This window comes from Crinia signifera, chromosome 1 (genome assembly GCF_055691185.1).
Source record: "Crinia signifera chromosome 1, ASM5569118v1, whole genome shotgun sequence".
Classification (NCBI taxonomy): Eukaryota; Metazoa; Chordata; class Amphibia; order Anura; family Myobatrachidae; genus Crinia; species Crinia signifera.
In genome coordinates, this window is record NC_139217.1 from 341,706,469 (window position 1) to 341,728,549 (window position 22,081).

Genomic DNA, 22,081 nt, shown 5'->3' on the forward strand with positions numbered 1-22,081 from the left:
GCACACCTCGGGCTCCTGAGTTTCTTCAAACTTGGGGAATCTTAGGGTTAGGCTGCAGGGGGGTGTCCTGTAGCCCTTAAAAGACCCCCCCCCCCCCTGCCAGTTAAAGTCCGGCACTAAACCTAAACCTAGCCCCGCCCCCCTGTCCCTGGCAAAATTGTAAAGCTGCGCACGTACTTACGTTTGGAATACCTGTAGTCAAGATTTTGTTAGGTAGCTTAGGAAGCTGGCTACTGTGCTTGGATCCATATGGAGGGGGTGGGGGTGTCACTGAGCTTGGCTATCTCAAAATGAAAGATGTGTACAAGGAAAACATCCTTGTTGTACAGTACTTAACACAGGTGGTGGCTGTGGAATGTCAATGACATCACCTCTACACTTTCACCCGAGGGGCTGGAACGTGGGTATTGGTGGCAGTGCATAGTGTGCAGGTGGCATTGGCAGTAGAAGAAAAGTTTTACCTAAATTACAGAGAAGCCTTATACCGGCACTGATGAGACTCTTATAAAGAGGAACCAGGCAAAGTAGGGATGGGTGAGGGAGGGTTGTGTGTTTGTGTGTGTGTTTGTTGGGGGCAGAGGCCCCCATGGGCAAACAGGTACTAAAAACCAAGACCACTTCTAAATGCAGCAGGTAAATAGAAATAATGGTGTCAGCCAGCTCTTTCTTCCTATTCTGCTGAATGCATCAGCAGGCAGCTCTTCACTGTTACATTGTAACAATGTACAGACTCATCAGATTGAGCAGCAGATAACAGAAATGTGTATTGTTTCCAATGTTAAAGGCTGCAGAGGGGAAAATAAACAGTTTCAAATAGCACAGATCAGCTTGATAGAGCTGGTGTGCACAGGGCCGGTGCAAGGCACCGGAGCGTCCTAGGCGAGTGGGGGTGGGGGCGCCCCGGTGCCGGGGGGGGGGGGTACCTGTGTACCGCCCCGCGCATAGTGCTAGTTATTTTCTATTCACTGTAGGGACCCCGCCGGCCGCGGCCAGCTTATACACAATGACAGCGCCGCAGGTTCCCCCGGCGGCACGGACACCCCTGCACGCTCCAGCACTGCAGGGACGCCGGGGACGCAAGTTTTTTACACAGGTACCACAGTATGCTAACCCTCCATGCTGGGGGCGAGGGGCAAACTGCCGCCCTCCAGGTGCCGGCGCCCTAGGCAAATGCCTAGAGCTGCCTAGTGGTGGCGCCGGCCCTGGGTGTGCAGTCTCCGCTCATCTTTCCTCTCCGCTCATGGCCAGCAGCATGCAGCATCTGGAGCATGCTTGCAGCATGCATCAGCAAAAGGTAAACTGGGCATCTGTCAAAGGAGATGGATGGAGCAGTAGGGGGGGTTGTTTCTAGGTAACCAACCTCCCCTTCCTACTGTTGGCCATCAATGTGCTTACTATCAAAGGTTGCCATCAATGGCTAAACTGCGAGTGGCCATCAAAGGTCATCCCTGTTCTTTTAGTGAATGGGGGCGTGGGTTTGTGGTTGTCAGGGACGGAGCTATGCTCCATGTACTGGCACCTTGCAACAACAAAATATTTTATTTTATTCTGTGCCATCGATGGTGGGAAACAATCTTTTTTTCTCCCACCGACATCGCTCATAAACCATCGATAACTGTGAATCAATGATGGCTGATTGCCATTTCTAGCCCTTCCCAAATGCATATGTGCAACAGAGCCTATGCTGAGAAATAAGGAGAATTGGGAGTGCTGACACTAACTGACAGTCAGCTGCCTCATTCTGACGGCTGACGGACAGGCGGCCTGTGGGCTTTGCTAAATTGCTGCAAAAACCCAAAAAAACCCCCAAATGACTCAGATGACAAGGGGGTGCGTGGGCACATATATTGGTGCCGCACCCCTAAATATGCCACTGTCTGTGTCTTGCTTATGTATGTATCATCTATATATATATATGTATAGTGTCTGTGTGACCCCTAAACTGAATCTAAACCCATCTGTTGGCAGCAAGTGAAACTACACCTAGCTTTTGAAGCCTTTGCTTTCAGCAGGCAGCTTACTAGTACACACTATATATATATTTCACAAAGTAACAGAAGCGGCACTCGGAGACTTGTGTAGTTGTGAAAATGAGGCGATCACAGCAATCACAGATGGTATTCCAACGTTTAAAATGTTATTTCAACATTTTTCATCATTTTTCATATCCGCACACAATGATGGTGCATCTGCTAGGGTGCTACCCTTGATAAAGGTGGTAGCATCACCGAAACAGGCTGTCGGGTATCTTGCTGGAAGCTGGTGACGGGTGTCCAGATAAAACGCTAGTTGTAGCAGCGATGGACCTATGATAAGTAACCTGCACCTTCCTTAATGTTTTTCTAATATGTTGCCATGTGCTTAGAACCTTTTTTTTCCATTTATAAACAACTTTTTCTTCTAAACTGGTGTGTGGACCACTTTCTACTTTGTGTGGATACAGTACATACACACACACACACATATATATATATATATATATATATATATAGTCAGCTAATGCTTAGTTACATTTGAGGTAACATTGATTTATGCCTGGTAACAGAAAATTTTCATCATTAGAAAAATAAACAGGAGTTGCTGTTTAATTGTTTGTATATTGAATTTATTCACACATTAGTGTAGTAAATATTTGGAAAAGGCAATGTCACATAAGGGTATTAATGGGAAAGCATTCTATATTTGCCTATGATTAATAAATAAATATGTGCTGTGGATTTCACCTCCTGTTTACACATACAGACTGTATACATGACCTGTATTCCTGTAAATTATTATATCATGTTATATACACCTTATTTAAATCTTAAAAGGGTTGCTCACTCAAAAGAGACAGGCTTAAAGCAACAAAAAAATAACAAGGACCATCGCTAAGCGATCATATCCCCGTGCATATGGGGTGACTGTCACGAGAGTACGCTCCCGTAGTCAGCCCTGCTATGGTCGCTGGAGCATGCGTCCCCCAGTTCCCCCGACAGCATTCCCGTGGAGCAGCAGCCGCACCTCCCACCGTGGAGCAAGTGCGAGGCGCCCACACCGACCCTAGCTGTACCGCCCTTCGGCTTCCCCTGGCAGTGATTCCTTTTCATCTCTGATCGCTGATGAAAAGGAGGCACTGAGCAATATGATTGCTCAGCAATACTGTATATTGCTGAGCAATCATATTGCTCCGTCACTGTGTGTATACACCTTTACATATTGGCAAAACCATGTTGCACTGCAGGTAATGACAAATGTAAATGTGCAGTTATATAGATCATACTTGCCTACTTTTGAAAACTAGTTTCAGGGAGATTATGGTTGGTATTAGAATTTCAAACGGTGCTCCGTTGAGGGGGCGTGTCATGCGCCACCCAAAGGGTGTGTTTAGGTCTCAGGGCCGGCTCTACCATAAAGCAGCTTTAGTCAGCTGCCTAGGGCCCCGGGATCTGGGGGGGCGCCAGTAAGTCTGCTAATCTGCCTAGGGCCCCTGCCCACCAGCCAATCATGGTCTGGGAAAACCCCCATGCCGGACCAAAAGTAAACAGAACACCGGAGCTTGGTAACAGTGGTGCAGGGGTCCCGGAGAAGCCCTGAAGATGTCCGGTGAGTATGTCTTATCTCCACAGGTACCCCACTATGGATTCTACTGGAGAAAGGGACCAATCTTCTATCAAGTCAGGTGAGTTGGAATGTATGAGCTCCATGTGTAATAAAGTTATACTGTAAGAGTGTCCGTGTGTTTTTTTTTTACTATTTGTACTGCTGGGGCACTACTAGTCCCAGTGGGCCCTTTATTGCCCTGCATGCTGGGACTTGTGGTTCTCCAAGTCCCTGCATGCGGTGCTGGCTTGCTGGGACTTGTAGTGCCACAACAATACACAATGGTTTATTCTTTTTTTTTACACTATAATGAGCTCGATGCCCACCACCCAGGGGCATCGAGGACAGCCCCAAGCTTCAGCATGGGCAGGTAAGGTCTGGAGGGGGGGGGGGACCCCTTCTTTGGGGTTCCCCACTTCCCCAGGACCCCTGCCCATGCTTCTATAAAAAGTCTCCTCCCCCCGGCTGTGGCATTACCCTGCTGGCTGATTGGGCCCGGTGCTGGTTCTTGAAATACAGGGGACCCCTACTCATTTTGTCCCCTGTATTTTGTGAACCAGGACCGGCCTGGTGCTGGTTTTATAAAATCTTGGGGACCCCTATTTGTTTTGCCCCATGATTTTATGAAACCAGGACCGTCTCTTTGAGCCCGGGGCTGGTTATGCTCAGGAGGGGGGACCCCACGCCGTTCAAAATAAATAAATACATTTTAACACAAAAATTGCACATGTCTGAAAATGTGCCGATTTGCAGGACTGAAAATTGCACATTTTATGACTAAAAATTGCACTATATCGCATGAAAATTTGCATCTCATTAAATATGCGGATTACAAGGGAAAAATGCGACTTTAAAAAGTGCGATGTCCGGCGATATGGTGTGATTTTGAAAAGTGCAATAAAATTGCATCCTATTAAATGTCACCTATAGTCTCTGCACTTTTCAGCTTCGGAACAGGCAGGCATAGACCAAGGCACTCACCCTGTCTCTGTATTAGCAGGTCCCAGACAGATACTTGCAGAAGCAGCTCTCTAGCTTGCTTTCTTCCACACACAAATCCCAACACTGCTCACAGGCAGCTTCACCTATTAATCAACTCCAGAACTGCACCTGATCTCCAAGGTCAGGAGTTGATTAACCTGGAATGTAGTAATGGAATGGTCTACAGGGCTGGGCAACACCGGCCCTCCAGATGTTGATGAACTACACTTTCCAGCATGCCTTGCATCAGTTTCAGCATGGCCACAGAGCAAAACTAATGCAAAGCATCCTGGGATGTGTAGTTCACTAACATCTGAAGGGCCGGTGTTGCCCAGCCCTGGTCTAGTACCAAATCCCTACAAGCATACCACAACCCACACCGTTCCACTCATTTCAACCCTGTCTGGGATTTATACCACTGACATCAGCAGTCTCAGTGGCACATACCTGCCATCCAGCACTTTTCCTGCTGACTTCCTACAATATAGTCTGCCTGCTATTGGTTCCAGTATTGCATAATTCTCACTACAGCTGTCAAGTCACCTTTCAGAGAGGCTAAAATCAATATCTGCAATAAATACAGATACCCGCTGTTACTGGTATCATCCTTGGTGAACCTCTCCTGTGATGACATAGTGATACCCAGTGCATACTTACCTCCAGTGACTTCAACCTTATAGAGATCGTCATTAGCAGTGAGCACTTGCGCCAGCCTTGTCTCCGGTGTAATAGATCTGTATGAAAACACAGTGGCAAACGCAGGATTTTCAGAAGGGGGTTTCCAGAGGGGCGGAGCAAAGCACAGAGATGGACACTTAGGTGACCCAGTATATGCCGGGCCATTTAAAGTATTATAGATAGACATATATATATATATATATATATATATATATATACACATATACATACAGGGGCGTCAACAGCAGTGTAGACCCCTGGGCATAGCAATGTATTGGGGCCACTACTGATCCTCCAGCGGTAGGGGTGGGGGAAGCTTTGATGTCCCCCGGGTGGTAGGGGGTATTATATCAACTGCTCAGCATGTAGCGCCTGGATAAGTAATTTCCATTAATTACCCCTTTACTGTACAGATGGTGGGAGATGGGGTGGGAGAAGGGGGCATCGGGCTGAATGAAGGGGCCCTGATACACAACTTCCAGGGTGGTAGAGGATGTTTAATATGCAGAGGAGGGGTGTATAGTGGAGTGGGCTTATTATTCATAATTTTCTGGTGGGAGGACAGCTTGCTTGACTGCAGATATCTCCAGTTCCCAGAAATACATTTATTAGATTTTAATGGATTTAAAAACTAGAGAATCCTACCTACCAAATGGTAATGGGGAATAGGGGATCAGAGTTCAGGAGGCAGAGCAATCTGCCAAAGAGTATATAAAACTACATACCAGGTGTGTGGAGCTGCAGCAGTAACCAGCTGCTGGAAGGCTGATATCTCTGGTTCTGGGTACAGTAGAGACAAGCTACTAGTGTCCATCAAAGGGGGAGAGTCCCAGCTTTTGGAATATACCCTCAGAGAAACTCTGAGTCAGACAGAACCTGAAATATATGACTTGGAAGAGCAATTAACAGGCTTGGATGGGGACCACTGCTTTGAAGTCAGATATCTCCGGTTCCCAAGGGCCGATTTCTAAAATTCTTGTACCCATGGAAAGAGGGGACCCTCAGCTTTCAGCCTAGGGCCCTTACACTCCTGGGGGGGTTTCTGGGTACCCAGAAACCCCCCCTGCGTGCGCTACTGAAACAGACATAGTTAGACATACGCGCAACTCTGCATAGAACACAACACTATGCTTTGCCTACATGCAAACTCCCTGCACCATTCAGTTTGATTGCAAAGCATGCACATTCTGAAAACATGCAGGATCAGTCCACAAAACTGCATCTGCCCCACTGAGTTTTGAGGCAGCATTTATTAGCTCTTGACTTTGCCACTTTTTTCACAGCCAAATTTGACTCCATACATCAGCACATCACATCCCACCAGACCATCAGCAAACAACCATCTCCTCTGCCTTACAATCCCACTTACCAACTCTGACATCCTTCTCTCATTTATCTGGTGAGGAAGTCATGGCTCTCAACTGTTCCACCTCCTCATCACAACCCATCTGATCCTATCCTATCCTGCCTCTTTCCCTCTGCCTGTTCCATTATAGCCCCTCCTCTATCTCTCACTCATCAGGCACTGTCCTCTCGGTCTTCAAGCATTTTCTTATCTCCACGATCCAAACGCCCTCTATAACTATTAAACAATTTCTCTCCCTTTTGCCTCCGACTTCTTGAGTATATTGCTTACAACCGCCTTACTGCCTTTCTCTCTTCCTACTCCCTAATTGACCCATTCCAGTCGGGCTTCCATCTTCTCCACTCCACTGAAACTGCCCTTACAAAAGTCTTACATGCTGCAACATCTGACGGCTTCTACTCTCTGCTTATTCTTCTCATCCTCTCTGCTGCTTTTGACACTATGGACCACTTGAACTACATGATACTGACCTATCCTGACTGGCTCTCTGGCTGCCTCTCATAACTCCACCACCCCTCCACTTTCAATAACTGTAGGTGTCCCGCAAGTTTCTGTTCTTGGTCCTCTCTCTTTCTCTCTCTATGTTTTCTATAGGTGACCTCTCCCCCACTCTCCTCTCTCATTTCTTCAACTGTCTGTATGTATCTCTTATTGAATATAAAAGCTTTCCTAAACTTAACATGTCTAAGACTGAGCTGATCAACTTCACAATGTCCCGCACAATCTCATCTTCTACAACCTCATCCAATGATAGCATTATTATTCCCGCTAGCCCCTAAGAATACTGTATTGGCATAACCCTTGGCACTCCTCCAACTCCTTCAAACCACACATTCAGCACCTCTCACAAGCATGCTGTTTTAATCTCAAAAATATTTCCAGGATCAGACCCTTTCTTACCCAGAATTCTACCAAGACACTTATCCACTGTCTGGTAATCTCCAACTGGATCAGTGTAATCTCCTCCTATGTGGATTCCCAGACAAATGTCACTCTCCACTCCAATCTATCCTCCATGCTGGAGCCCAGCTCATCTTCCTCACCAAGGGCCCAAAATCTAGACATCAGCAGTCATCCCTCCCAACAGCCGGGGAATGCCTGCATTTTCTGGGAAACTACCAGAAAATGTTGGGTTACTGCCCCCAAACAGTTTCAGGGTGTCAATCACCTTTATGTATGGACAACAAAGGCTAGTCTTCACTTGATCCATTCATATAGAGGGCTTGTGCTTGCACACAGCATACCGTGTGCATGCGGGGTCATCTGATAATCAAAATTCACAGCCAAGCATGCAGGTCTGAATCGGACCCTAAATGCACTACATCCACCAACCCTCTTCTACAAGCCCTTCACTGACTTCCCTTTCAGAACCCAATTCAAGCTTCTCACACTCACTTACAAAGCTCTCACTCATTCCTCTCCCATGTACATTTGTGACCAGGGGCGGCGCTATCTGCTCAGCAGAGCCTGCAAAGCATGGAGGCTCCAGGCTGTGTGGACGCTCAACCTGCTCTGTAACCCTGCTGTGTCAGACTTGCCAAAGTTCCTGCTTTTTGCCAAATTCTGGATTTCCATGCAGCTTCTTATGAACATTCAGAGTGCGAGCCTGAGTGCCGGAATTAATGGGGTCAGGTTTTTAAAGGGTTGCTAGTAGGGGCCTATAGGGAAGAGCACAGCAGGTGGCCCGGACCCCGTAACACATCACTCACGATGATCTGAACACATCCCACCACTGGCAGCTACAGAGGCTCAACAGCTTTGAGGAGCCTGTGCTGCTGATATCCAACAGGAAGCCCCTCCAGCCACGGCATCTAGACAGTATGTCCAGTGCCACAAAGACACGCAGCAGATCCTCTGCACTTACAGAACAGGGTAAACTTTGTATGTAGACTTTCTTATTTATTTAGTGTCTTGTTTTCACTTTCTCCCCTCTCCCATCCATGGCTCCCCACCTCCCTCCCCCACAGGCTGCCTTTCCCTGCTCACTCTCTCCTCACACCCCTCTCCCCCATCCGTGGCACCTTCCGTTCCATGGGCAGGTGACTTAGATTAGGAGAAATCATTCGATGGTCGGAGAATACCTAGACATGACATGTTCCATTTAACTACCTGTCAATGCTCATTATAATATAATATAATGTCTTTAAAATAAAGGGATAATAGAGTTGGAAAACCAGTATGTTGGCCTTATTTCTGCTGCTATTACATATTTTTGTCTTTGCATTTACAATTTCTGCTATCTTTAAGTCCATGGGCGGTATTCAATGTTTGGCGTTATTTCCGACAGGAGAAATAGTGTCCGCCGCCTATCCAATGCTGCCGTTTCCAGGCGGAACATTGAATTCCGCCTGTTGAGTTGCAGAGGAGCTGACCGAAAATGTCCCGGAATCCCACATTGAATGCCTCCACGTCTGACATCTTGTACTATATGCAAGAGAAGAAGCAAAGAAATTGCATAAAAAATAATAAAAAGCAAACAACTAGAAACTGTCCTCTTTTATGTGTTGATATGTTGAACCATAATGTATTAATGACGTGTTGATGACAAATTGAATCTTCGTGGAAGTTGACCCATGTGCTAGTTACTTTTGCAATTTTCTTTTCCGTGCTTAGAAATGCAACACTTTTTATTGACAAGTTTAATTGAAGTGATTACCAATAGTTGACTCTTTATCACAAAATACACATACAACAATATGCAAAAGCTAATTTAATAATGTCTTGCAGAAAGTTCAGATTTTGATGAAACATATGCAGGAAAAGCCAGAACCTTAATGCTTACTTAATCCTATTAGTCATGTGCAGAATTTTCTAAATAAAGGCTTAATACAATTAATGTCATGTGAAACTCTTTTCATCCCTCTGCAAAATAAATGTAAATACTACAAGTAAAAAAAAAAGCCTCTTTAATTTAATAAAAAACATATTTTCACCTATATAATGTCCAAAAAATGACATTTTAAAAAACATTGCTATTTCATATTTTTGAATCTAGAATAAATTATTAACTATTGGGATGGGATGTAATGGAATCAGATTTTAGTGGCCAGGAAAAAGTTGTACAAAGTCGGACATTAGAATGTTTTTATGGAACTCAGCCAATTTAATTGTGTACGTCTTTAATGCTCAATAAACACATCAGGTAAAATTCTCACAGTCAGGGCCGGTGCAAGGTTTCTCAGCACCCTAGGCAAACAGTCTGCCTACCCCCCTTCCCTTTGACTAGATTTATATATATATATATAAATCCAAGAGATCCACACACAGTGGTGTAGAAGCAGAGCACTCGCCACAATCACAAATCAGCCTTGTGATAAAAGCAAAAAAGTTTTTAATCCAACTGGGTCAACACCGTTATAAGCAAATGAGAAGTATATAAGCCCCGACGTTTCGGTCCCAACATGGACCTTTATCAAGGAGCCTAAAATATACAAACAATACAACAGATATTTACATTGGATGCATATCATGCTGAAAAAAAGACATGCAGAAATTCATGAAAGCAAACATAGTTACGTTTTTCAAAGAAAAGTCACATAGTCAACGATGCAGGAACAGCCTGGATACAGACAGGGTCAGCCAGCTGATCTGACTGCCCTCTGGTCCGGCTATTTATACCTTAAGATAGGGGGTGTGAGCTGCGCAGCGCCACAGACATGAGTCTGTGTAGCGCTATGGGACTTCCGGTACAACCGGAAGTGCGTCGGCCGGAAGAGGCCTGTGGAACGCAGATCTGGAACGCACATGCTTCCGGGTTTCTCCGGAGCTGTGCGCACTACTTAGAGTATATAATGTTTTAAAGCACGGATATTTACAAGAAATAAAAACGGCAATAGTAGCTCTTAAGTAGCGGAGTATATTAGATATTCAAAACCGTGCATATGTTGAATTGAACAAGGTATTAGCCGGATCGTTGTAACTATACTTGATAAAGCCTGCTTAGACAGGAGGAAACACGTGTCGGTCCGTTCAGAGCCTGTGTTAATGCTGCTAAATGCATAATTCTGCTTAAATATGATAAATTGATACTTGTTCGATCTAGGATGTTATAAGAGACCTGTGTGAATTACCAGATAGCAAACACAGATAAAGAATCCCAATTTAGGGACATAGATTTCACTGCTTAACTATCTAATAGCCTGGTAAGAAAGGCACTGAATATAAGTGGTTGGCTAATAAAATAAAGTGCGTACCCAAAGTAAAAACATCTCTAATCACTATCCTTAAAAAAACTACAAACTCGTCACCAGATCAGGTCTCTGTATAATTGTAACACATTTTATTGCAGTTAAGGCAATTTAAAAACCCAAATCAGCAACATTGTTTAACTCCTTGACAAACAAAAGCCTGGGCTCTGTGCCAGAAACAGAGTTACATACTAGCAAAATAGCTACACACAGGGGGTTATTCTGTTTGGTACGGTGGGACCGTATACGGGCGGATCGTTTTTTTTTTCATCGGCGCATGCGTATCTTTCGGAATGCGCATGTGCGGCGACCTCACACCGCTCACGGACGGGTCTCTCCGTGCGAAAAAAACCTGTACGCAAGAACACGGTCATTGTGGGCGGCATGTGGGTGTTTTTATGGGAGCGGCCGGAATAATGAGGAAAACTGGGCGTAAACATGGGCGTACACGGGGGTGTGCACACAAAACGCACGGTGCCACAACCGCCTCGATCGGCGAATGCACCGTGCATTTTGGCCCAAAAACAGGCGGACGCCAAAGATAGCTCCAGACCACCCCTAGAGATACCGTATGAGAGCGGACGCCTGGGTCTGTTAATTAACGCTGATTACTAGTCAAACACATACACCTGAATGTAATAAGCAATGCTGCAGGCTATTAAGTGAAAACCATTATTTCACTACCTGCAAGCCACACACAGCCCTCAAACACATTGGAAGCTTATCTTTCTACACTTCTCAACATGTAAAGGTTGGTTTAATTTTAGGTAATATTCATTATATGACCTGGTTATATATGTCAAGGTAGTTATTTTATAACCATCTACACCCATTCAGAAAGTGTTTTTGTATACTTTAAAAAGCAGGACACTCAATTCACAGGAGTCGACATGTGTCAACTTTTTCACTGTAACACAAACATACCAGTTTTTTATTATGAAAAAGACACATAAACCACGTCTAAGAGCAACAAGGATGTTTTTGGACTCAATTTCTACTTGCAATGGTGGAGCAATGTCCTAAGGCCATGGCCACTATTTTGCACACAATCTGTATTTTTTTGCCCAACAACATACAACAACAACATACATTATGCACTTTCATGAATTTTATGTAGCACACTCTGTATGTAAGATGCCACCAAGCACATTATTGCAATCACATATCTCTAACAAAGGATCCCAACATCTGCCTATCACACTCTAAAGTCTTATTTTGAACAATATTAGAACATGTTTGCATGTGGCGTAGGCTCAGATATGTGGAAGGTGTCGGTGGGAAAACGGACGAGATCCGTCCGTGCACTGTGGTGTACGCTCTGATGTACGCCAGGTATCAGTGGCTAAGAGGGAGATCCGTCCATACACGGTGGCGTATGCTCAAGTGTACGCCACTCCGTGTGCGGCTGTTCTGTGGGCGGACTTACGCTCACCGTAAGCGTACGGGAAATGTACATTGTGACGGACCGTACGTATGTTTCCCCGTGCCAAACAGAATAACCCCCACAGTGTATAACCAGTGCTTTAATTCTCAGATGTGAGAAAAATAAACGGCATGACCAAGGCTCTGTACTTTTAAATGCTATTCTCTGCACCACTTTTTCTTACTTTATTCCCATACACACTACATGTTGTTTTTTTATAAGTGTATGTGATTTTAACCCCTTATTTCCACCGTGTCTAACCCATGTTATGTGGCCCTGCATTTCAGTACAATAAAAGAAAAACACAAGGGTAATTTTTAATAAAGATTTATTGACCAATACATATGAATGACATAATAGGTGTGCATCCAACTCTACAACTGCTTTCTTCTCTTCTACTCCATTGTACTCGAATGGTTATTGTGATAGCACCCCCACCATACAAATAATAAGGTGGAATATACCCTAATATATGGGATCAAATGAATCAATAAGAGTGCAGACTTGCTTCTTCTCACCCCTTACCTGAGACTCCATAAGGTGTACAGCAAGCCACCTGTGTAACACCAGAACAGTAGAGAGTGGCTTCTTCCATGTGATTCCAGTGCATGAATCAGCAAGCATCATTGCCCCAGACACCCCGCACCATCCTCCCCTCCCCACAGTCCTGGACGTGACAGCTGCCTGCCTGTGCGCAAATGCCGGAAGAGGTCAAGGGGTCACTGGGATCAATTAGCATCTCTGTCTCTGACTCCCCTTCATCCTCCCCCCTGCCTTCCATATGCGGACAGTGCCGGCCACACAGTAGCGTAACTAGAAATTTTGCGTCCCCTGCCAAAAAGTTTTTGCCCCCCCATACTTTATATTTTTTTAAATACATGCTTGTTCCTGGGATTTTCTATGCTTGTTTTCAGGGGTTGCAGGCACTATACGACTTGAGCTCCCCTAACAGACACTAGAGGCCATTTTTGCAGGGACGCTTTAGAGGATAGGCAGAGACCACTTAGAATCTGCCATGACCATAGGCTGGTTGGCAGATTTTATTCTGGGGGACAAGTGCAATAAAGTGGCCCTGGCATTTCACTTTCTACCTCAAATAATCCCTCTGGCCTCTTCACTGTCCACCTCAAAGCAATCTTCCCCTGCATATACTGTGCGTGTATTTTTTTTTATATATGCAATATATATTCACCATTTTCATGCTTGTTGCTGGGGGGGTTCTATGCTCGTTGCCAGAGGGTCACATTGAAAGGTCCCCCCATTTTTACTACAATGCCCTTTTATAAGAGCATCAAAAAGATTGAGGGGAGGGAGAGACAAAGAGGGTGTTAGGGGGAGGGAGAGAGGATTTCATGGAAAAAGACAGGTGAGAGAGAGGAGTGAGTGTGTGGATGTCAGAGTAAGGGATAATAGGGGAAATAGAGGGGTCATCAGGGAGAGAGATAGAGAAGGTCAGAGAGAACGGAGGTGGGGACAGGGGGTGAAAGTGGTGTGACAGGCTTTTGGAGCAGCCAGTGACTAGGTGCAGGGGGAGCTGTGGGCCCTGGAGATACTTTTTTCACCCATAGCAGCTGCACCCCCGGTTATTATGCCAGTGAATAGGAGGAAGAATAGAAAGTAGCCTAAGGATTATGTAAAAGAATAGGGGAAGACAAAAGGAATGGGGGAGACGGAAGGAATGGGGTGAAGAATAGGGGGAGACGGAAGGAATGGGGTGAAGAATAGGGGAAGACTGAAGGACAAGGGGGAAGAATAGGGGGAGACAGAAGGAATGGGGGAAGAATAGGGGGAGACAGAAAGACTAGGAGGAAGAATGGGGGAAACAGAAAAAATGTGGGGAAGAACAGGGGGAGACAGAAAGGATAGGGGGGAGAATAGGGGGAGACAGAAAGTATAGGGGGAAGAATAGGGGGAGACAGAAGGAAAAGGGGGAAGAATAGGGGGAGACTGGAGGAATAGGAGGAAGAATAGGGGTAGACAGAAGGAATGGGGGGAAGAATAGGGGGTGACAGAAGGAATGGGGGGAAGAATAGGGGGAGACAGAAGGAAAAGGGGGAAGAATAGGGGGAGACTGAAGGAATAGGAGGAAGAATAGGGAGAGACAGAAGGAATGGGGGGAAGAATAGGGGGAGACTGGAGGAATAGGAGGAAGAATAGGGAGAGACAGAAGGAATGGGGGGAAGAATAGGGGGAGACAGAAAGAATAGGGGGAAGAATAGGGGGAGATAGAAGGAAAAGGAGGAAGAATAGGGGGAGACAGAAGGAATAGGAGGAAGAATAGGGGGAGACGGAAGTAATGGGGGGAAGAATATGGAAATATGGAAAATTGAAAATAATATGTATTTAATAAAATGATCTCCTCTGTTTTCTCTTACAGTGGTACAAATTTCCCCACTGCAGTGCCTTCTACAGTACCACATTTATAGTTCAATCTAGGCAGCAGCAGCTGTGTCACTCCCCAGTGCCCAGTCAGTATTCAACATCCTAATACAGTACCAGGAAGGATAAGCAAGCACACACAACAGCTGCAGGAAGAGTAGGAACATAAAATCAGGCATGGAAGCAGGGAGGATGTGTAGTGAGTAACATCCCCATCACTCACCAGTCTCCACACTTGGCGCTGCCGTGTCCGGCCATCCCCTGCTTCAGTTAGTTCTGCCCATGCTTTTTCATCAATTACATCAACCACCTGCCGGCTGAGATAATAGTGAGTGCAGTGCCTTTGCTGCATCCATTAATCCTGCTTGCTTGCCGGCCAGCTCCTCCTCCTCTGCCTTTGCCTAGACCAGGGCTGAATCTAGGGTTTCTGGCACCCGGGGCAAGGCAGTCATTTGGTCCCCTCCCTCAAAAAAATACCCGACCACAAGTCAGTCGGTCACTGACCTTTGATTAAAGGCCCATACACACTGGGCGACTTTGAGTTGAAAGCCGCTCAAAACAGCCTGTTTGAGCGGCTTTCACCACAAAGCCGCCCAGTGTGTATGGCCTGGCAATGATCGTGAGCACTGCTGCGCGCTCCCGCATCATTGCCGGGAAAGCCGCTCATCTGTTGGTAATAGCAGCAGATAAGCGGCGTTGAGGACGGCGTTGCACTATGCAACGCCGTCCTTCCTCCTCCGTCGGCGCCGGGCAGGGGGAAAGCCGCTCAGTGTGTATGCAATGAACGTCTTTCCCCGCAGTGATGATTGACATCATCGCTGTCCATACACGCTGGGCATAGTCGTCCAGTGTGTATGGACCTTAAGCCACTGAATCAGGGATAGGAAGATTGCTAGTGCACGTGTATGTGCCATTTACACAAATACACATTTTATAGTTACACAGACACATTCACAGGGCTGGCTGACAGCTCATGGTTGCACATATGTGTATGGCGCTAGCCACCCGCTGCCCACCAGATCCCCTTCCAGCACCTAACGGATCAAATCAGCAGGCAGCCAGCGGCAGGAGGCTAGCGTATGGGCGGTGGAAGGGGGCGGGTGGGAGGTGGATGGACTGTGGAAAGGGGGCGGCCAGCGGGTGTCTTACAGGCAGGAGGTGGATGGACAATGGAAGGGAAGCAGGGGGGCAGGAGATGGCTTGTGGGAGGGAGGTGGACTGACAGTGGAAGGGAGCAGGCAGGCGGGCAGCAGATAGCTTTTTTTTTTTTGCAAATGTGCTGGAATTGTATACTTGTTATTGTCGAATACAACGTACCCAAATAAACCAGCTACAGTATCATTTTGTCCGACTTTTTTGAGCTATAGAGCTGTTTTGTGTCAGACTTTCTAAGTCGGACTCCATTACATCGTCTGAGTTGTATGTATAACATCTGGATTTGACTTTTTAGAGCCAGCTCTTATTTGGAGCTGAAAGCATCCCACTTTTAATAAGCTCTTATGAGCAGTGCCCTCTCTCCTCATGTCCTTAAGATTATGGGGGTTATTCTGGTCCGTTCGCATGACCAAAACATTCATACGGGGACGTCGTATGCGCACGGTCATTTCTGTGTATGTGCATACACCGGGTGTGAACAGAGTGTTCGCCAGGTGCAGGCACCCAAGGCTGTGGCCTGGGGGCATGGGGCGCTCCCCGGCCGAGGTTTGGTGGTCTTGCGAGGCTGCAGCCTTGCAAAACAACCAGAATAACGCCCTATATCTGTTACTTTTATACTTGTATCATTGTCTGCTGCTGAAATTGTCTTTCATTTACCATGTGTTTTCCCTGCAGTTGTACTGTAAATCACTATTTTTTTGCTTTTTTTTGCTCATCTATGTATTGTCGGGTGCTGCGGAACCCTTGTGGCGCCATATAAATGAACGATGATAATAATAATAATAATATAATTACAAATTAATCTGGGTATTTAGAAAAGTCGGTACTCTTTACCTAGAAGGGCGCCCGTCGTGGTGATCGCGGGTACATTTATGTCTGGCCGCGACGCGACCGACGTGATGCCCGCGATTTCCCATTGAAACCCATGTTAAACATGGAAATCGCGTCGGTCGCGTCGCGGCCGTCCATAAATGTACCCGCGATGCCCGCGACGCGATGCACCCGATTTCCCATAGGAATCAATGTTAAATGGCCCGACCGACGCGATTTTACTGTTAAATGCCTCAATGGACCCGATTTGGCCATAGGAATCAATGTTAAATGGGCTACAGAGCCCAAATAGGCACAAATAACCCTTAAATGTCCCCCCAAATTTTTAACGCCACCCCACGATCCACGCCAACCCGAAGCGTGGCGAGCGCACAGGTGTCCGTGGCGACGCGGACACCTGTGAAGCCCGCAAGGGAACGCGTTTACCTGTGAAGGTATCCGCGTCCCCTCGCGGGGCTCGCTGCGCTCGCCACGCTTCGGGCTCGGTGGCTCGCTGCGCTCGCCACACTATTCTATTCTCAACTCCACGCCGACGTGGATAGTAGGGCATGAAAAGGTCGGAGGACGCGTACCGCCGCCCCTCGCGGGCTCGCTGCGCTCGCCACGCTTCGGGTTGGCGTGGATCGTGGGGTGGCGTTAAAAATTTGGGGGGACATTTAAGGGTTAATTGTGCCTATTTGGGCTCTGTAGCCCATTTAACATTGATTCCTATGGCCAAATCGCGGGCATTGAGGCATTTTACATGAAAATCGCGCTCAATCAGCCTTTTTAACATTGTTCCCTATGGGAAAATCGCGGTCATCGCGGGTAGCAGATTTTTATGTACCCGCGATTTACCCGCGATGCCCGCGATGACCGCGATTTTTACCCCCGACGCCCGCGATTTCAATCGCTGGCGCCCTTCTAGGTAAAGAGTACCGAAAAGTCCTACAAACATCACAGTAATAGTTATATTGAGACGCGTTGAGCCTGAGTTGGTCACTTCTGCCTTGATTGAGCCTGCCACTTTTGCCATAATTACATACCCAGGACCTTGGTTTCTCCCAAACCCAAAACATCTTTGAGGACTTCTCCAGATTCAGCTTCTTCATCTCTTTGTGGACACCTTGCAAAATCTCAAGCAGAGCATTTATACCAGGGCTGGGCAACACCGGCCCTCCAGATGTTAATGACTACACATCCCAGGATGCTTTGCATTAGTTTTGCTATGTGGCCATACTGAAACTGATGCAAGGCATGCTGGGATGTGTAGTTCATCAACATCTGGAGGGCCGGTGTTGCCCAGCCCTGATTTATACGGATACAAAATTCTCCTGGATACCCCCACCCGGCGGCACCCGCCCCCAACCTGGATATTAGACCGGATATTAGATACGGTCCTATTGAAGTACAGTATACTATCCTTTAACAAGGCTCTTATTGTTATTTTATTACCATTTTTGCATGCATGTTTCTTTTAATTGTCATTTAATTGAATCTTAATGTTAAAACGTATACCGTACTATAGCAGTTTTGGCCTACAGTATATACATATTTTTTGGACATGAATATTGCAGATTAAACAAAAGTAGGTATCATTGACCAAGTGTTCACCATTGTGCAGAAGACAGCTTTGCCCTCCCTTATGTAGCCACATTCCCTAAAGCAGATAAACTAAAAAATCTCATGGAGTCATGTAGCTCAGAATCTATTCATACATAGCTTTGCTAGTGTCAACAATAGGAAAGAATTATTTTTATCTCACACTTCTGCATAACAAAAGTGTTAGATGACTCAGTAAATGTGTACAGATAGAACTGTGCTGCCTTTGTTGCAGATATACAGTATACTGGGCCCTATACGCACTAAATTATGAAATATTCAGTAAAACAATTTTATTGTATATTCAAACTGCTTCACTGATATTATAGTGCACAGAGGTCAAACTACCATTGGTGCAGCAGGTGAATTGCACCAGGGCCCCTGGGGACTAGGGGCCCACATTAGCCAATACCAACAATAAGTTTTCCCTTGGCTCACCACACAAACGTTTTGAATCACATCAGATGGCTGGCTCAGTGATGGTAACAGTTTGGGTGACACTACCTGAGCTACCGGTTCCTTATCTTAAGGAGGTGGGGATGACTTTCAGCCGAATCAGTTTGCCATCTGATCTGGACAGATAGGGAATGGGACGCGTCCTCTGACCATTTCATACCCCCACTATCCACTTCGGCGTGGAGGTGATTTCAGATAGTGTGGCGAGCGCAGCGAGCCACCGAGCCCAAAGCGTGGTGAGCACAGCGAGCCCCGCGAGGGGCCGCAAAATACATGTGAACTCATCCACGTCCCCTCGAGGGTCTCGCTGCGCTCGCCACACTAGATAAAATCAACTCCACGCCGACATGGATAGTAGGGGTATGAAAAGGTCGGAGGATGCGTACCGCCGCCCCTCGTGGGCACGCTGCGCTCACCACGCTTCGGGTAGGCATTGATAGTGGGGGTGGCGTTGACAATGGGGGTGCATTTAACATTGAAAGCACCCATCAGGGTGCTTGTACAATTAAAAATCGGATTGCATCGCATGCGGTTATATCGCATGCGATGCGATGCATGCGATGTACTAAGATGAACATTGTGGGTGCCATGATAATACACAAGTACCCAATGCCCTTTAGGCGGGAGGGGAAAAAAGAGTGACAGAATAACAGACAAATAGGGTGTCAGGGAAAGAGAGAAAAAAGTGAAGTGAGAAAGAGAGGGAGAGAGGGGAGACTGTCAAAGAGAGGAGATGGAGAGACCATGTCAGGGGGTAGAAAGAGATAATTTCAGGGGACAGGGAGAGAAAGAGTGTCAGGGTGTGAGAAAGCGTCTGGCAGAGTAGGTATCCATGAGAGGGCGGGAAAAACATAATCCCTGTCTGGGGGAGAGAGTGAGGGAGAGACAGTGTGAGAGATTAACACAGAGAGAAAGAAGCAGGGTAAGCAAGCAGGAGAGACATTACCTAATTACAGTACAGGACAGAGGGTGCATAGATGGACAGAGGACAGAGGGCATGGGACAAGGATGGACAGTGCACCATATGGGGGCATAGATGAGGAAACAGCCAGATGGATGGAAGGATGGACGAACACCACCATATGGGAATATAGGCTCAAAGACGGACAGAAGGGGCAATGGTGGAGAGATGAATGGACGAAACACCATAGACAGAAAGAAGGACGGGGGGTGGGCACCGATGGACAGATGGGGAGCATAAACAGTTGGAGACAGAGCTCCATATTGGAGGACAGAACACCAAATTGGGTGACAGACTGACAGACAGGGGGCAGAATGGGTGGGGGGAGGGTGGGGCAGACTGACAAACAAACAGAGGTTTGCTCACCATTCACAGGGTCTGTAGTCTTCAACAGCTGGCTACTTCTTCCTTCCCTTAAATAGTGCAGCTCCAGTCAGCAGCAGTAGCAGCAGCTCTGGGCAGCGGGGGCAGCAGCCATGGGTCCTCTTCCCTCCCCATCACATTGTGGCTCCTGTCAGTGGCAGATCTAGTCAGAAGCAACAGTGGGTCCTCCATATTATCCTGCACTTCCCTTGTAAGGGCATACCTACTGTAGGAGGCTTAATATGATGTGCCAGGGTCTAAAAACAGGTTTATGGTAAGATATACTTCCAGGCTTATATTCAGAGGATTCACAATGTTTTTACTTATATCGGCTGCTGAAAGTTGGTGTTTTTGCATAAATGTGAAGAAAAGGCTGCTTAATCTTGGGTTTGTTCTGCACAACTCTTTATCTTTTTATTTCTGCATTGACTAACCCACAAAGACTTGCTTTTAAATTACTGGAGATATGGGTGTATTATCACCAGAAATTTGGGGGGCCGGTTTCCAAAATTGTTGCTAGTAAGGCTTTCTGTCTGTGGTATTTTAAATGATTATAAAAGTAAGTGGAATGGTGTTTTTTGCATTTAATGTTGCCATTTTAAATAACTCATACAATACGGTTAACAAATAGAGGCTTTGCAAACCCGCTGCTTTGTAAATATTCTTTGATGCCTGTTTTGGAGGGTATTCAATTAGATGCACTACTTTTTCAGCCGGACAAATTTAAATATTATCGCGATATTAGCCTGATGTCCTTATATAGATCATTGTTTTCCCCAAAAAGTTACCTGTTTTCAGGGGATAACACATAGGACCCATAAGTATATTAGGAATACATACAAATGGTGGGTATACCAGTGGTCAGAATACTGGAGTTGGCAATCTGATGCAGGGAATCTCTATAGGGGTTAGGTAAGAATACTAACCTTCCCCCTGCCCTCCCCAACACTAATCTGTTCCCCTCAGTAACCCAACCCTAACCCTTCCTGCTATTACCTAACCTTAACCTTTGCAAACCGCTGCCTAAACCTAACCCTCCCTTACTACAGTCTGAAGGCCCCATACACAAGGGCGATTGACATGAAATTTGGGCACTTTTCATGTGAATTGTGTGAAAAGGGGCCAAATTACATGTGATTAACAGCACGTTCGATGTGATGCGAGCTGCGCAGGCTTGGTTGGGTTCACATTACAAAATATTGCATGCAAAAGCACCACATGCAGAATATCGCACAGCCTAACTCTATGTCCTAGGTCCCTAATCAAACCCCCCCCCCCCCCCCCTCCAGGCCAATGGCCCACATACTTACAATCAGGATGTCGGCATTCGTGACTACATAAGCATTTCTGAACCATTTTCATTGCGGTTCACAGTGGCCGAGTGATGTCACACACATCCGCTGCGAGCCAGAAAATGGTGGACCTATGCTCGCCCATGCAGCCAGGCTACCATAGAAATGCAAGTGCATTGTGTTTTTGCATTTGTGCAATGCGGTTGCAATTATATTGCAAACGCATCACAAAGAGCGACTCTGCATGCTGGGCCATAGGATCATAGGGCCAACAAGGGGAAGGTCAACATGCACTGGGTCAACCACTGAAGGTCGACATGTCTGAAGGTCAACATGGGGTAAGGTCGACACAAGCATTAGGCCGACAGTTAAAAGATTGACATGGGGTGTTTCACTTTTTTTTATCCTGAATGTCGGCATAGATACTGAAAAATTGCACCGCTCCCCATACTTGGGGCACACTATTTAATTATCCCACCACACCCTAGCGGATGGTAGGGCATGAAATACTGCCCATTGGCGCATGTTGGCTTAAAAAGAAGTGAAAAATCCCATGTCGATTTATTGGCTGTCGACCTAGCCCATGTCGACCTAATGAATGTTTTGACCTAATGACCCATGTCGACATTCAGACATGTTGACATTGATGCATGTTGACCTTCAGTGGTTGATCCAATGCATTTCAACCTTCCTCTTGTCGACCTACAGTAGTGAATGTATACCCTGGGGGGCATCTCCCTGAGCTGGGTGGCCCCTAGCTTGTGGAAAAGAGCAGTCGCAGTTTTGCTCTTTTAGAAAAACTGCGAATGAACCTGAATCAGGCCTATAGTCACACAATCTAAGAGC